The following is a 15,812-nucleotide window of genomic DNA, read 5'->3' on the forward strand; positions in this document are numbered from 1 at the left end:
CAATACAAACTTATTATAGCAGATTTGGAAAGTGTAGGGAGTGTGTGAAGAATATAAAATTCACCCCTGATCCTGCCGCACGGAGCTGACGTTGTGTTCGTGTCTGGGGTTGTTCCTTCACTGCATAGTTAGTTGTGTCTCCTCACTAATAGGATTGCTCTTCTCCAGTTACGAAGTTTTGTGAGACAATTAGCCTGGCAGGATTGAAGGCACTGAGAGTTGTTGGTGACAGTTACTGGCATGGAGAGCGCTGGAGCCATGTGTTCTTGATCCTTTTTGTAATTTTAGAGGAAGACACTTTTTTAAGTCTTCCCCCAAATGTAGAATTACATCGGTTTTGGCCCCCTTTTTCTACCACAACCAATTAGTCCCTCTCTCCCTCTCTCGCACACCCATCTGCGCCCACACCCGCTCCTCTGTGTCCTCTGGCCGTGGCTGCCCCGGACTGCTGTGCTGGGCCTGGCCTGCGCCTTGTCCCCTGAGTAGGAGAGAGCTTCGTGGCACCGCAGCCCGCAGCGATGGCTCTCCAGAGGCCTGGGTTCACTCCTTGGTGCTCTAAGAAATGTCATAGATGAATTCTTCCTTCCTGGGAAAAACTGGGGACTGAGAAACGTGTTTGTCATCTGAACTTGGCAAAAGCTATCCTTGCCCTGTTGGGCACAACAAGAATTTAAATGCAGGGTACCTGGGTGGCTCAGTCGGTTGAGCATCTGCCTTTGGCTCAGGTCATGATCCCGGGGTCCTGGCATCGAGTCCCACATCAGGCTCCCTGCTTCTCTCTCTGCCTACCACTTCCCCTGCTTGTGCTCTCTAGTTCTCTGTCAAATAAATGAATACAATCTTTAAAACAAAGAAGAATTTAAATGTAGCATTCTATTTAATACTAAAAATATTAAAATATTGGGGCCCCTGGGCGGTTCAGTCCGCTAAGTGTCCACCTTGGGTCATGATCTCAGGGTCCTGGGATCGAGTGCCACATCGGGCTCCCTGCTCAGCAGGGAGTCTGCTTCTCCCTCTCCCTCTGCCCGTCCTCCCCCCTACACACCCATGCAGGTGCGCGCGCTCTCTCTCTCTCTCAAATAAATAAATAAATAAAATCTTTAAAAAATATATTAAAATGTTGTACACAGATTTTTTAAAAAATTGAGGTATGATTGACATATAACGTATTAATTTAGGGTATATAACATAATGATTCAATATTGCAAAATGATTGTCACATTAAATCTAGTTAATATCTGGGGCGCCTGGGTGACTCAGATGGTTAGGCGTCTGCCTTCGGCTCAGGTCATAATCTCCAGGTCCTGGGATCAAGCCCCACATCAGGCTCCCGGCTGGCTCTGTGGGGACCCTGCTTCTCCCTCTCCCTTTGCCTCTCCCCCTGCTTGTGTGCTCTCTCTGTCTCTCAAATGAATGGATAAAATCTTTATAAAAAAAATAATAAATCTAGTTAACGTCTATCACCATACATAGTTACAAAATTTTTTTCTTGATGAGAACTTTTAGGATCTACCCTCTACCAGCTTTCAAATATGCAATACAGTATTATTAACTGCAGTCACCATGCTATGCATTACATGCCCAGGACTTATTTATTTTATAACTGGAAGTTTGTACCTTTTGACCCCTTTACCCACTTTGCCCACTCCCTACCCTTCACCTCTGACAACTGCCAATCAGTTTTCTGTACTTATGAGCTTGCTTTTGGGGGTTTTATTTCGTTTTGTTTTTTTCTAAGATTCTACATGTAAGTGAGATTGCTTCCATGTCTTGGCTACTGTAAATAATGCTGGACAAACATCTTTTTGAGTTAGTATTTTTATTTCCTTTGGATAAATACCCAGAAGTGGAATTGCTGGGTCATATGGTATTCTTATTTTTAATTTTTTGAGGAAGGTCCATACTGTTTTCCACAGTGGCTATATCAATTTACATTCCCACCAACAGTGCATGAGGGTTCCCTTTCCTCCACATTCTTGCCAAACAGATATATATATTTTTTAACATAAAATTTATACCACTATTTGGCAATGCTTGTCCTGAGATTTCACTGTCAGCAACATAGAATTAAGAAAAATTATAACTGGTAGTCACAGCCAAGTTTGAAACAAAATGAGTGGATTTTAAAGCACTAATGGAGGAGCGCCTGGCTGGCTCAGTCAGTAGAGCATGCAGTTCTTAATCTCAGGGTCGTGAGTTCAAGCCCCACATTGGTTGTGAAGTCTACTTAAAATAAAAATAAAAATAAATAAAAATAAAGCATTGTTGGAAAATGAAAATTGTTACAGAGCTTCCAAGTCCTTGGAGATGTGAATTAAAAGTTAACTCTCCGATATGTATCTATTTCAAAGTTATACTGTAATTGTTTCTGAAAAATACATAAAAACTTAACTAGGGAGTTTCAGTTTTCACTACCATGTTTCATAACTAAGATATTTATATGTTTTAATAAATTATACTGTAATTAGTATATTACATGATATCTTTCAAGAGTACTTGTAGAAGTAGCAGATTGCTGTCTTCTTTGATGAGCCTATAGCTTTCTAGATATTCCCATTTACTTGATAACATTAAAAAAAATAACCCCAGGGAAGAGGGCTCTGTGTACACTGCATCCAAACGCCCCCTCCCCTTGATGCATATGGGCTGACCATCCCCAACAAAGTGAGACAGAGGCAGCACAGAGGGCCCAGAAGACACAGTAAAACAAAAACAGTTACTCATTTAAAAAGCAAAGAAAACAAGCTTCAAGTTCTATGACAAAAGCATGGGCTCCTGAAGCAGGCCCATGTGCTGTGTTCAGGTAAGCGGGTCATAGACAAGGGCAGACCTTGACAGGCAGCATTTGTCTGGAAGTGAAGAGCAGCCAGTCTTCCCACATATATTTGGTGGACTTAATTTCAAGAGCCAGCATTGGCTTGGAGCCCAGTCAGAGAAATCTGTTTGTCCAGAATCATGTTTAAGCTGTTCATGCTTCAGCTTCGAGGACTCTGGTTTATCTTTTGGCCAGCTTGATGCCCTGTCCTGGCACAGGCTGGTCTTTCATAAACTCAGTCCCATCACAGCACATAAGCTTTGGTGCCAGACGGTTTTTTGTAGAGTTGAACCGGTCATCCACTTGGCCTTTTCAAGGATGGGGTGGGTGTTGGAGACCAGGGATGGGTACCGGTATCTTTGATAAAAACACGCACAATAGGGCGCCTGGGTGGCTCAGTCGTTAAGCGCTTGCCTTCGGCTCAGGTCATGGTCCAAGGGTCCTGGGATCGAGCCCCCGTCGGGCTCCCTGCTCAGCAGGAAGCCTGCTTCTCCCTCTTTCACTCCTCCTGCTTGTGTTCCCTCTCTCGCTATCTCTCTCTCTCTGTCAAATAAATAAATAAAATCTTAAAAAGAAAAAAAAAACATGCACATCTCGGGCACAGTTTTCTTTTGCTCACTAGTGACATCTCTATGCCTTGCTCACAGACCACTGGCCCCATCATCTGTCTTGCTATGATTTCTCCTTCTCAGGCATCATGGGTTGAGGCAGACATTGAATCTTTTCCTTTATGGAGACCTTTTTCCTCTAAAGGTAGAATTCCCATCAAGAGTGTGAATTAAGGGGTGCCTGGGTGGCTCAGTCGTTAAGCGTCTGCCTTCGGCTCAGGTCATGATCCCAGAGTCCTGGGATCAAGCCCCGCATCGGGCTCCCTGCTCCGCAGGAAGCCTGCTTCTCCCTCTCCCACTTCCCGTGCTTGTGTTCCCTCTCTCGCTGTGTCTCTCTCTGTCAAATAAATAAAATCTTTAAAAAAGAAAGAAAATAGTGTGAATTAAAACTCAAAATTACCTCCTGTCATAATTCTTACCATTGGGTAATGCTCTTCTAGGCAGCTGAAGACAAATGGCAGGTGGCCTTTTGTCTTACCTTATCTTTAGTATTTATCTTACCTCTGTCCCTGTCAGACAACAGTACAAGTTCAGAGTTGAGTTTGCAGATGAACTCCCAAGCTTTGGCAAGCCCTTCCTTCTGGACTCTTGTCCTGACCTCTGAACCTATCTTGAAAGGAAGAGAAAGCCACAGGAGAAAGCCTGAGGTTGGTGCCATCCTGGCCAGCCTGAGCTCTCCCCAACAGAGGGAGCCGAGAAAGCTGGCTTTGGGTCTCTTAGCATCTGTTCAATTATCCACTGTCAAGGTCAGGTTATGTTCTTTCTAAGTTTTCTCTGTATATGATCTTGTCCTCTCTACCAGAAAGTTTGTTGATCTATCTTCTACCTGCACTCAGCCCTGCCCTCCACCTGGCATCCTTCAGCTCATTCTTTAAAAAAGTGTGTGCTCTTAGTGATAGGTTTTCTTTTGTGCTGGGAAAACATGGACCTTGAGAAGTCAAACCCTCTGGCTGATGGTTACCAGAAGTTTCCCTAGAATTCTGTCTTCGGTGGGGCCAGCATCATTGCTTCCTGTGGATTGCACCATTTCGGTGCTGTCTGCCAAAGGCTTCCTGCTTCCCTAAGCACTCAGAACACTGGAAGTGATGATCTGGATTTCCTTCATTGTTTCCTACAGCAGTAGAGGTTGTTTTAGAGACTTGGTAAAAGTGAGGCACATGATAACTCCCCTGTGCTTTGGTGTGTATGCTTATTTTTTTTTTGCTGAATTGTACCAGCCAAATTTTAGAGTACCTGCTGTCCTTCTTAAAAACAGGGATGTCTTGTTGGGTGGGGGAGGTGCTCTGGAAGGGGCCAGAGCAGATTCTGCCTTGTGAAGCTCTTGCTCAATCTCTGTTGGGCTTTGGCTCTCACTCCTTGGATCAGGATGCTGCTGGATTGTTCCCTGGTGCTGCTGGAGCCAAAGGGCTTCCTGCCAGAGCACAGGGGTGCCTGCAGGTTGGAGGCTGGGACTGGGAAGCCCAGTGCAGTGCTGGTTTCCTAAGCCCAGACTGTGGACTGTGTGCACACACAAGTGCATGCCTATGCACACATATGGTTGGGACCCAGGAGTTCTCCCTTAAGGAAAAAAAAAAAAGATTCACCCATTCTTTCCTGAAGCACTTTAAAATGGTTTTGTATATTTATTTTTCTATTACTTTCATTACTGAAAAAAATAGTTTATTTTTCTCAAAAAGAGATTGGACCTAAGTTATTGTAACAAGTCATAGCCAAGAATTTGGTACTCCTTTAAGAGAACAAAAACATTTAGAGATATAATAATAATTTTGTAGCCAAATATTAACCCAACCAGATATTTATTTGAGGACCTACAGAGTTGTAAGACCACATAAAAAGGTAGTACTTACTGCTGAATATGCAGCCAAATTATGATAACTAAATACAAAGTTTAAGATAAAATAAATAGGTGAACATACTTTTTCAGATTATACACTGTTATAATTGTCAATTACCTGTTGTGTAACAAACCATCCCAGAACTTTTGGTGGCTGAAAAATAACAATAATTTTATTATTTATGAGGATCATCTGGGTTGGCTGGACTCTCCTGGACAGTTCTTCTGCTCCATGTGGCGTCTGCTGGGGTTCCTTGTGGTTCATTCCACTGGGAGCTCAGCTCGGGGTTGAGCATCCAAGATGGCATCACCCACATGCCGGAACTGCAGCGGGGTGGGCTGGAGCTGCTGAGGCTGGCTGGGTCTCTCTCTAGCCACACAGAGAGCCAGAGAGTAAGGATGGAAGCAGCCAGGTCTCTTGAAGGCGAGGCAAGGCGCACAACTGGCATAGTTCCACTTGTGGTTCATACCACTGGAGCCGGTCCCCGGCCGACTGTGACTGAAGGGGAGGAGCAATAGCCTCCACCTTCCTCCGGGGGCCGCAGCCTGTGTGTACGGGGACGGAGGAGTTGTTGGTGCTCATTTTTAGACACAGGCACACACGAATAGAAAGAGAGGATCGGGGACCCCTGAAACCATACGTATGTATAAAAGCTAAGAGGGAATTTTGCTATATTAAGTTTCCATGGAGTGTGCATACCTCTCTTCACCTACCTCGACAGTAGCAAAAGTAAAAATCTTTAGCATTTTAGCAAATATCCCTCAATATCATGGTATTTTAGAGGGATTACCTTGTGAAATCCTTCTCTCTCATTGGACTCAACAGTAATCTGAAGAATTTTTGTCATCTGCCCACAATGATGTAGCTAGATAATACAGGTAGTTTTATTCTAATGGAATATGGCGTGTGCATCAATAAATACTCTTACTTTGTTACTGTCTTTAACAAAAAGAAATCATGGGTATTTCAACATAAAATTAAGTCAGACTCTTTTTCTCATGTTCTAATTAAGCCCTTGTTCACAGACAAAAAATTAATTTATACATAGTTAAGATACTAAGACACATAACATTTTGTACATAAGCATTTTTGCATGTTGTTTACACTTTTGAAAGTTGCATGTTTTGTTCACTGCTGCATATTCAGTATTTTTTTTTAAAAGATTTTATTTATTTATTTGACAGAGATATAGCGAGAGAGGGAACACAAGCAGGGGGAGTGGGAGAGGGAGAAGCAGGCTTCCCATGGAGCAGGGAGCTGGATGCGGGGCTCAATCCCAGAACCCTGGGATCATGACCTGAGCCGAAGGCAGACGCTCAACAACTGAGCCACCCAGGCGCCCTGCATATTCAGTATTGAGAACGGTAGGAGGTGCTCAGTAAATATTTGGCAAGTAAAAGGATTGTGGCCATAGAAAGTATTTTTATGGCTGTATTAGTATGTTCTGGGCAATACATTAACTATAATTAACATAATCATTCTATCATTGGGTATTTAAGCTCCTTCCAGCTCCCGTCCCACCCCCTTCTATTTAAAGGGCTGATTTATTATATCTTATTCTGATACTTCTTGGTACAAATTGATTTTTAAAATATTTTTAAAATATTATTTTAAATTAGCCTGAAAGGGACACCTGGCTGGCTCAGTCAGTAGAGCATGAGACTCTTGATCTCTTGGGGCCATGAGTTCAAGCCCCACGTTGATGGTGGAGATTACTTAAAAAAAGAAAAATAGCCTGAGAATAAAATTCAAGAAGTAAAATTATTTAATCAGGGTACAAGCAAATTTTATAACTACTGATACTTAATAACAAACATTCATCTTAAAGGAGTATGATGGTTTATATTGCCACCAAAAATCTGGGACTGTTGAAGAATTTCACCAACCCATTTATCTTTATAGTGGTTTATTCCAGTGCTAATAGTAATTATAAAGTACTATTTTATTAGTGTTTCTTTGATTATTGGCAAGGTTGAAAATCTTTCATGTTTAATTTTAGGCCAGATTTATTCTTCATTCCCTTACCTACAGGTTACTTTAAGAATTTTTTTTTTTTTTTTTTTCTGGGGCGCCTGGGTGGCTCAGTCATTAAGCGTCTGCCTTCGGCTCAGGTCATGATCCCAGGGTCCTGGGATCGAGCCCCGCGTCAGGCTCCCTGCTCCGCGGGAAGCCTGCTTCTCCCTCTCCCACTCCCCCTGCTTGTGTTCCCTTTCTCACTATGTCTCTCTCTGTCACATAAATAAATATAATCTTAAAAAAAAAGAGAGAGAAATTTTTTTTTTCCCTCAAAAGTGCTGAGCCGCTTGCTGTGTAAATAAGGCGTAGGTGCAGTGGCTTCGTCCCGCAAACCTTTAAGAGGCCACCACGAGGGGTTGAAGTTTCTATGAGCCTCTAATGTGCAGTAGTAATTAATTTTCTTTTCTTGTACACACATTTAAAAGTCAGAGCTGCTTCTGTTTGTCCAGCCATCGTTGGAGCACGCACACGAGGAAGCTCTTACAAGCCCACGTAGAGTGCTCTTCATTCTCTTTGGGAACTACGTGCCGCGCAAAGAACGGTAGGAGGCCGGGTCTGCCGGGCTGGCTGGTGATTCACATCCATTCCGCCCGAGGCCTGTGTTTCTGACTAAGGCTTGACAAACTGGCGGCCGGATGCACTGAAACACTGTGTTCCACTTGGTTTCCCAAAGAACTCCTGGAAGCATTTGGTTGAGGGAGCGCAGTGCAGAAGCAGCGCTGTGACAGTATGTGCGCTTCGCGGCGAGGCCTCCTGCGCTCCGGGGAGCGGCCGGAGCCTCATGGGCACCCGGGCACCTTTCCTCTCGGGGCTGCCGCTCACTGCAACCGCCCTTCACACATACCCCACTGCTCATTTCTCTCCTCCATGCTCAGGAAATCAAAGTGCTTCTGGATCAGATTCCTTTTTGAGGTGAAGAAGAGGACTACCGCCCAGTTTCAAAGCTGGCTGTGCTGTCTTCCTTTTCCTTGACAGGCTGAGGAAGTGCCCGTTGATCTGGGGGGGAAAGGGGAGTATTTGAGTCCCAGGACAGCAGTGCTCAAGTGGCCAGGGGATCTTGGCCAGAGATGGGGTCTTCAGCAAGGGATGGCCAGAGACTCTTCTCCTCCATTTTCACTTTGAACTTAAATTGGTAGTGTGTGTACTGAGGACAGAGACACAGGCCCACATAGGCCCAACAAGGCCTGAGTTCTACATTTCTAGTTTTTTAGCCAAAATTCATAATTGGAACATTAAAATGTTGCGATATGGCTTTGCTAACATTTGAAAAATGCTTCCTTACCAGGAAGGGGTTGGGGGAAGGACCTCCGTAGGAAATTCCTTCCTTCATACATAATAACTCTTCACTGAATTTCAATTACTCTCAGTCCTGCATCGATGCCCATAAAGTAATCGAGCTGTGCAGAGTGTGTGAACCCAGCTTTTGTCTTCCTGTGAGTTATGAGTCAGAAATCGTAGGCGCATGACTAGGTTTGCTACAGCTCTGCCCTGTAGGACCTGTGAGTGGTGGAGAAAATGCACCCGTTTGAGGGTGACCAGGTCAGGAGAGTAAAGGCAGGTGGGGCACATCCCTGGCCAGACCACGGCCTTTTCCCCAGGCTGGGGCAGAGTTGGCAGCGAGAGCCCACGCACCTGGGGCCGAGGAGCAGCACAACTGATTGCTGGTCCTCCTCATGCTGTTCGGTGGGCTTTCTGCCGTGTGTCGGCGGCAGGGCTGGCAGGGCTGGCAGGGCAGGGCTTTGGGGGCCCTGCAGCAGCTGAAGAGCTGGTCGCTGGACAGGGCTGCTGGGTAGGAGGCTCACTGAGGGGCAGAATCTGGACTAGGCGGAGGGAATGTTAGGTGGAATGGACCTGCAGTGGAGGCTTGGCTGGTCCCAGAGGACACTCTGGAATTGGGGTGTGGAGCAGCCCAAGATTCTGCCAGGGCAGCGGGAGGGCAGTTTGGCTACATGCCCCACACGTCACCCAGTTGGCCATTTTGTTAAACTGCTTCACTGCAGGCCCTTTCATATCAGACGAGATAGGGGGAAATCCCATTTTCCAGAATTTATTTTGGCTAGAACCAGTTTTAAGTTCTCAACAGTTTATTGATAAAATGTAAAAGGAGAAATCTCTTGGGAGAGATACCTAAGGTGGAATGCTCTTGCCTTCAGAGCATCCAGAATCTTCTACCACTGTAGTCTAGGTAAAGCTGAGGAAAAAATGCTTTTAGATCGGATGTGGGATGTGAAGGAAATCTCAAAGTCAAGATGCTTCCAAGGCTGGGAGAATGGCATGTTGTTTACTGAGTGGGAGGACTGGAAGACGGAGGTCGGGTTTGCACAGGGCGAGTCATTGCACTAGGTGGCACGGAGCAATCACCAAGGAAGTGAGTTTGAACCCTGGAGGCAGCTTGTACCAAATCTAGCATGCCTCGTACAGTGGCTTCAACCCCAGCACGGAGGGCTGTCTGGAAGAGAAGGCTGGCTTATAGACGTGGTGTCTGAGTCCCCAGTGGAGAAGCAAAACTTTGGTATGAGATGCTAAGCAATCCTAACTGAAGCTTTCTGGAGGGCTTTAGGAGAATGAGTTGTGTGTAGTATTTTCTTGGTGCATGTTGATAGGTGGCATAAAGTTAACAAAGTCTTGTTAACCCGCTGTATTGCTTGGTTTTAGACTGCTAATAATTAGTAAATGGTAAACAATAGAAGAGACACATGGTCGGACAGCTTTAAGATTTTGTCAACTTCTAAAGAGGAGGCTCTCCCAGGTATGCAAATTAGGTACTAGAGTAAAACTCGGGGAAATAGTTTGATTTTTGTGGTCAGCGTTTGTGCTTTACGTTCCCTTCAGCCCGTGGTTGGGTACAGCCCTTGTTTGTGCTTTATCTCCATCTTCCCACCCAGCGGGAGGCAGCCTGCCCAGAGCACCTCCTGGCCGCCTCCCCGCCTCGCTTGCTGGGCAGGCAGCCCTCTCCTCCTTTGTGGATCTCCCGGCAGAGTCCCATTCAGTCATTCCGCCACTCACCCAGCTCTTTCTAGTGTCAGACACTGGAGCGGATACCTGACTGTCCTTCCCCTTCAGCTGGGGCCACGTGCTTGCTTTAGGGCACGGCCGTCCTAGCACCCACGGAAGGGAGTCATATTTATGGGGCAGCCCTGGGTGAACCGGAAGAGCTTGGAGGTGTCTGTTGAGACTTGGTAAAAGGAACTCATGACCGTTCTCTTTCTAATTATGGTAAGAAAAATAAAGCAAAAAGTATTAGAAAGACTAAATACTGAATCTGTATCAAATCTACAAATATAATCTACGTTTGTCACCAGAGACACTTAAAATACCTCTGTGAACTGTGAGAGCAGACCCTTACATGGTGCTGTTTTGAAATATGTCATCATCTCTTTTCGTCTGTGGAGCGGCCCTCTTAGCCTTATTTCACAGGGAGGGAAACAAATGCTCAAAGTAGGTAAATAATTGGCTTAGGGTACACAGCTACGTGACGGGGCAGGTGTGAAGCCAGGCCGCCTGGCTCCATGCTCCACGTCGAGGCTCTGTACTGCTCTGCCATCCTGCTGCCTGTTCTGGAGCAGGTTTTATGCTTGGATTGGCCATGCCCACTTCTAGATCAGGACTTTTAAATGATGGTGCGTGCTTGAGAAAGGAAGATGAGTGACCCAACTCCTCAGCTTGGCTCTAGGGCCCGATGCCGGGCTTTAGCTTCATCCCCTTCCATCTCCTGGCGCTGGCCTCTTGCCATCCCCCTGACTGCACTTGTCTTTTTGCCTGTGCACGGGCTTTTCGCTCAGCCAGAGGGCACCAGCCCCCTTCCCATCCTCCCATGTCCTGACGTGGCTGTGGGCACCCTTGCCGCACTCTGCTCGTGCTGGGCATGTGGTGTGCGGCCCATGGCGGTCACTAGCGAGCGCAGGGATGTGGCTTCTGTCTGTCATCCCCCTGGCAGCTTGTCCAGGAGAGGTGCCACCCAATTGCCCATGAGCTTTTGCTCCTTGCTGCTGACTGGGAGGCTGTGGGATGAACCCTGAAGTGTTTCCAGGGCCTTTGGTAGGATCTCTTTTCCGGGTCATAGTCGTCCATTTGGTCTCTGTCACCCTCCAGCCTTCCCTAGTAGGAGGGAAATGAAGTACCTTGGAGCTGAGCCAGCTGCGCCATGTGGTGTACCGTGTGGGGTCTGTGGAGAGCCTAGCAGACAGGAGTCTGGGCTCCTCTGGGCCCCAGGTGGCGGGACAAGTCCCTACAAGTTGGGGAGAGTGTGGGAAATGAAGCTTCAGTGACTTTCTGGGACTGGCTTAAGGTCATTATTTGTCAGTTCCCATGTTCGGTTTCATAAGAAATTTAGATAATTTATGGTAGTTTCCGTTTTTACTTTTATTTTCGTCAAAACCAAGTAGTTTCCATTGAAATTTTACAGTGAAGAAGATTGGATTCACGATTAGCTTTCGATCATATCAGCTCCTGCTCATTTTTGCTTCCACGCTGTGAGCTGTGAGCCGCCACTGTTTTGCCATGTCCACAACTCTGAGCCTCTCAGGTTCGAATTTCGGGTAGAAAGTCACCCTTCTGTCAAGTGCAAATCCCTGTGATAGGTACTTTTAGCTGTTGTTAGTTGCATCTTGGGGTGTTTTTTTTTTCTCCCAGTAATTTTCATTATGAATTTGATAAAGGGCTGATCAGTCATTAGTCCATTGGAAATTGGTAAGCAGTTTTGTGAAATGGAGATTTGAGACGAGACAGATAGACAGGGAGTGGGGTGGAAGGGGCCGTGGGACAGACAGACCCAGTTGGGGTCCGGGGGTGGTTGCTGAGGTCTGGCTGCCCTGACTGGTCTGGGCACTGGGGGCCCCTGTTCACTCAAGCGGCCGTTGCAGCTGCTCCTGGGTGGGGGCACCTCTGCCCGCCCAGGGCATGGTTCATCCCCTCATTGTTTCCCTTGAACTCCATGCAAGCCCTGTCGTGCAACAAAGGAGGGTGGGAGGGACAGGTGGCCCACCAGCCAAGGGGCTCTTAGAGCCCAGATTCCTCCCAGATCTGCCTTGGAGGGCAAGGCTTCCCACAGAGCATTTCCATGGAAGGTATTCACGGAAAAAAAGCTATGTGGGAAGAAGTGACATGTCAGTCAGGTCCTAGTAATGGTTGGAAGAGGATCCCTTTGTTTTCACAGCTCCTGTGAATGAGGTGGTCCTTGTGTGTGGGGGGGGGGGGGGGGCACGTCACTTTAACTTTGGCCTTATTAGGTCACCCCTTTTCTCCCTCAGTTTTTGCTTTGTTTTCCTTTTCTCTATTATAGGCCTTTTTAGTTTGATTCCAAAGATATTTATTACTGAAGGTACTAAGGAAATCAAAATTAGCGAGATATTGCCCCTGTGCTTATTGGGCGCCTAGACTAGTAGGGGAGACTTTAAATGCCCTGGGACAGATCAGTAATAGGAGTACAAGGTACAGAGGAGCATATGTGAGGGGGGGGCGGTGCAGGGGTGGCACAGGGATGGGTAAGAGGAAGAGACAGTCCAGAGGCAGACGGGACATGGGTGTGTGCTCCCGGAGAAAGGGGCATGGGGGGCTGGTGTGTACTAGCCCGTGCAGGATACACATAAATATGCCAGCATCTGAGCACATACCATCCAGGAAAAGTGCCTAAGCTCTGGGGCAGAATTTGGGCATTCTTGGGTACATTAGAAATACTGTGTGTAATGGCACCCTTGGCCCCACCATCACCCCTGACCAGCGCCAGGAGGGGCGTCTGACCTTCGGGGAGAGGCCCATGCCTTCTCCTACCAGGCAGCCAAGCCCAGCGCCTGGACACCTTGTGGGGATGCTGGAGGCAGCGGCTGCCGTCCTTCCTCTCTCTGCACCTCTCCCCAGGCAGGTTCTGAGCCACTTCCCGTGGTGACACTCCAAGCTGCCGGCTTGGTGTCTGACAGCCGGAGTCGTGTGGAGCTTCAGAGAGGTCGCACGAGCAACTGTGCAGGAAGCAGGTTGTGCTGGGGGATTGACGTCTGCTTGGGTCTGTTCACAGTCCACAGCAGATGGTGAGGCTGGATGAGAGGCAGGGTGCTTATTCCCGGTGGATTTAGAAATGATCCTGGATTTCCTTCAGCTGGAAAACCTAGCTACACGTGTGTGTATAGTAGCATCTTCCGAGGGTTAATGTGTAGAAACTACTGATTTGCCAAATGAGGGTGAGGAACAAACAAGGGCAAGACTTGACTGATCTGGATTTTTTTTTTTTAAAGAATTTATTTATTTGACAGAGAAAGAGACAGCCAGAGAGGGAACACAAGCAGGGGGGAGCAGGAGAGGGAGAAGCAGGCTTCCTGCCGAGCAGGGAACCCCATGCGGGGCTCGATCCCAGGACCCTGGGATCATGACCTGAGCCGAAGGCAGACGCTTAACGACTGAGCCACCCAGGCATCCCAAGGCCTGGATTATTTGACGGTTTTTAATAAACAAGTTGCCTCGTTAGCATTGGTTAGGTTTTATGATTTGAAGCATCACTGTGAACACAGTCATTATTTGTGGTCTCCTGTTGATTTTTCTTGGTTAAGTTCCTAGATTCAAAGCACAGTAAACGTATAAATCTTGAAGTCGTGGGTGCCAGTAAACAGGGAGAGTTTGAGAATGTATTTGTTTCGACTTGGTCCGCGAGTCAGCACTTTGCTGCTGTTCGGCAGGTGCTGAAGGAGTGAGCATGCCTGGCAGTCCCCCCTGGAGGAGACAGGAGCTGGTGGTCACGTTTCAGACAGAGCAGACTGCTGTGGTTAGGGTCAGCTCCCACGGGCACATATTTTGCTCCAGGGTGATCCTGATAAGATGCGGCCTTATACCGTGTTTTTCTCTGAGCTGTTGAGAGTTCTCTGCAGACATGACCTCATCGCATAACATAGCCGTGAAGTAGGGAGCTTGAAGGATTACCTCCCGTCTGCAGGTGAGGCATCGCCGTGTTCACTTCTGCACCTCTCTCTCAGTGGCCCCACCGGATTTGATGCACTTGCCCTTTCTGTCCGTCCAAGCTCTGCTTTCAAAACACAGCTCTGTTCTTACCGCCATTCTCTGTCTGCCTGCTAAGCTGCCTCCTGCCCCCACGCAGCCTCCTGCACCCAGCACGTCCCCACCCCCCCAGCTCGGGCCATTGGTCCCTACCCCCTGCCCTCCCCGCACTGTCTTGCCATGTCTCCTGGCATCACCAAGAATATAGGCACGGGTTGCAGCCAGTGTGCTTTGTCCTGCCATAAGGCGGGGATACGGCCAGGAATGGAAAACTGGATTTTAGCATTATATAATCAGAGGGATATTAAGCACTGAAGTTGTTCCAGTTGCTACGTTAGGTGGGTGATACAGCCACAAGTGACGTGGAATTCAGGCCCCATCAGGTTCTCCCAGTCCCAGAGGAGGAGACAGACATATGGACGGACAGATTTGTCTCATGAAGATCATGGGTGTGTGATGCCCTGTCGCAGGGCCGGCGGCAGCACAGCAGTCAGTTCTGAGTTAGTCTGGAAAAGCGCTTGGTTGGGGAAGCCAGGGAGCTCGGTGCCTTCTCAGTGTCTGGGACGAGTACGGATTTTCCAGAGTGGCCCCTTGGCTAGCACAGCCACTGTCTTTCTGCCCAGAACAGCCCCGAGATTCCTTCTCATCATCCTGGGGTCTTCCTGCACCCTCACCCCTGTTCTCTCCTGTCTGAGCCACAGGATTTCCGTTGCCATGCTTTCCTACCCCTTATGCCCTCGGCCCCCCTCTCGGCTCCTGCCACCACCCCTTCTGCATTTTGTCGCTTCCTCCCCGCTTGCCTGCCCCTCTCCCCCTCACAGTGCTCAGTGTCCCCTTCCACAGAGTCCCCATTTGCTGCCTCTGCCTGTTCTGTCCTTGTCTCCAGGAGGCCGGCCTCTGCCATCCTTCCCGTTTGCCCACAGCTCTGCTGAGCCAACCAACAGGCACCTTGGCCCTTCCGGTCTGCCGTCTGCTCTGGCCTGTTTGATCTCCCCGGCCTGAGACTGCCTCCAGCTCTGCTTACCGTCTCTCTGCCCCAAACTGGTCTTCTCACTGCCCCATGTGCCCTGTTGGAAAGCCTCCAGAACCAGGCAGTGTCTGGCCCCAGCCTGTGGCTCTGTCTCTGCTGTCTCTCGTGCCCCTGCTGGCTGCCTGCCACTCCGCCCATTCTCTGCACCCCTGGCCTCTGCTCTGACTGTTCCCCCTGCCAAGAATGCCTTTTCTCTCCTGGGCTCTCCATCTACCCAAATTCTGTCCGTCCTTGGGCAGCCAGCCGTGCCTCCATCTCTTCCACCAACGGTGCCTGGTGCCCCCTCCCTCAGCAGGGGGAATCCGTCTCCTCTGACTCTCGTCCCTCATCGCTGACCCTTGTCCACTGTGTCTCCCATGGTGGTCCCCAGCTTCTGTCTCTTGTTCATCCCAGCGGCCATTTTAGGGGGCTTGTCCTGTGCTGGGCACTGCTCCAGGGGCTCCTTTGGGACCTGGCTTCTCTTTCTCCCACTAGATCAGGAGCCCAAGTGCAAGTTCCCAGCTACCATAGCCAGCACAGGGCATTCA

General features: G+C 48.2%; 1 protein-coding gene across 3 annotated transcripts in view; it reads left to right on the forward strand.

Moving 5' to 3' along the window:
* Positions 1-15,812, forward strand: part of LATS2 (large tumor suppressor kinase 2) — a 72,954-nt gene that overhangs the window by 43,404 nt on the left and 13,738 nt on the right. The window lies entirely within an intron of this gene.

The sequence above is a fragment of the Halichoerus grypus genome, chromosome 4, assembly GCF_964656455.1.
Source record: "Halichoerus grypus chromosome 4, mHalGry1.hap1.1, whole genome shotgun sequence".
In the NCBI taxonomy this organism is placed as follows: domain Eukaryota; kingdom Metazoa; phylum Chordata; class Mammalia; order Carnivora; family Phocidae; genus Halichoerus; species Halichoerus grypus.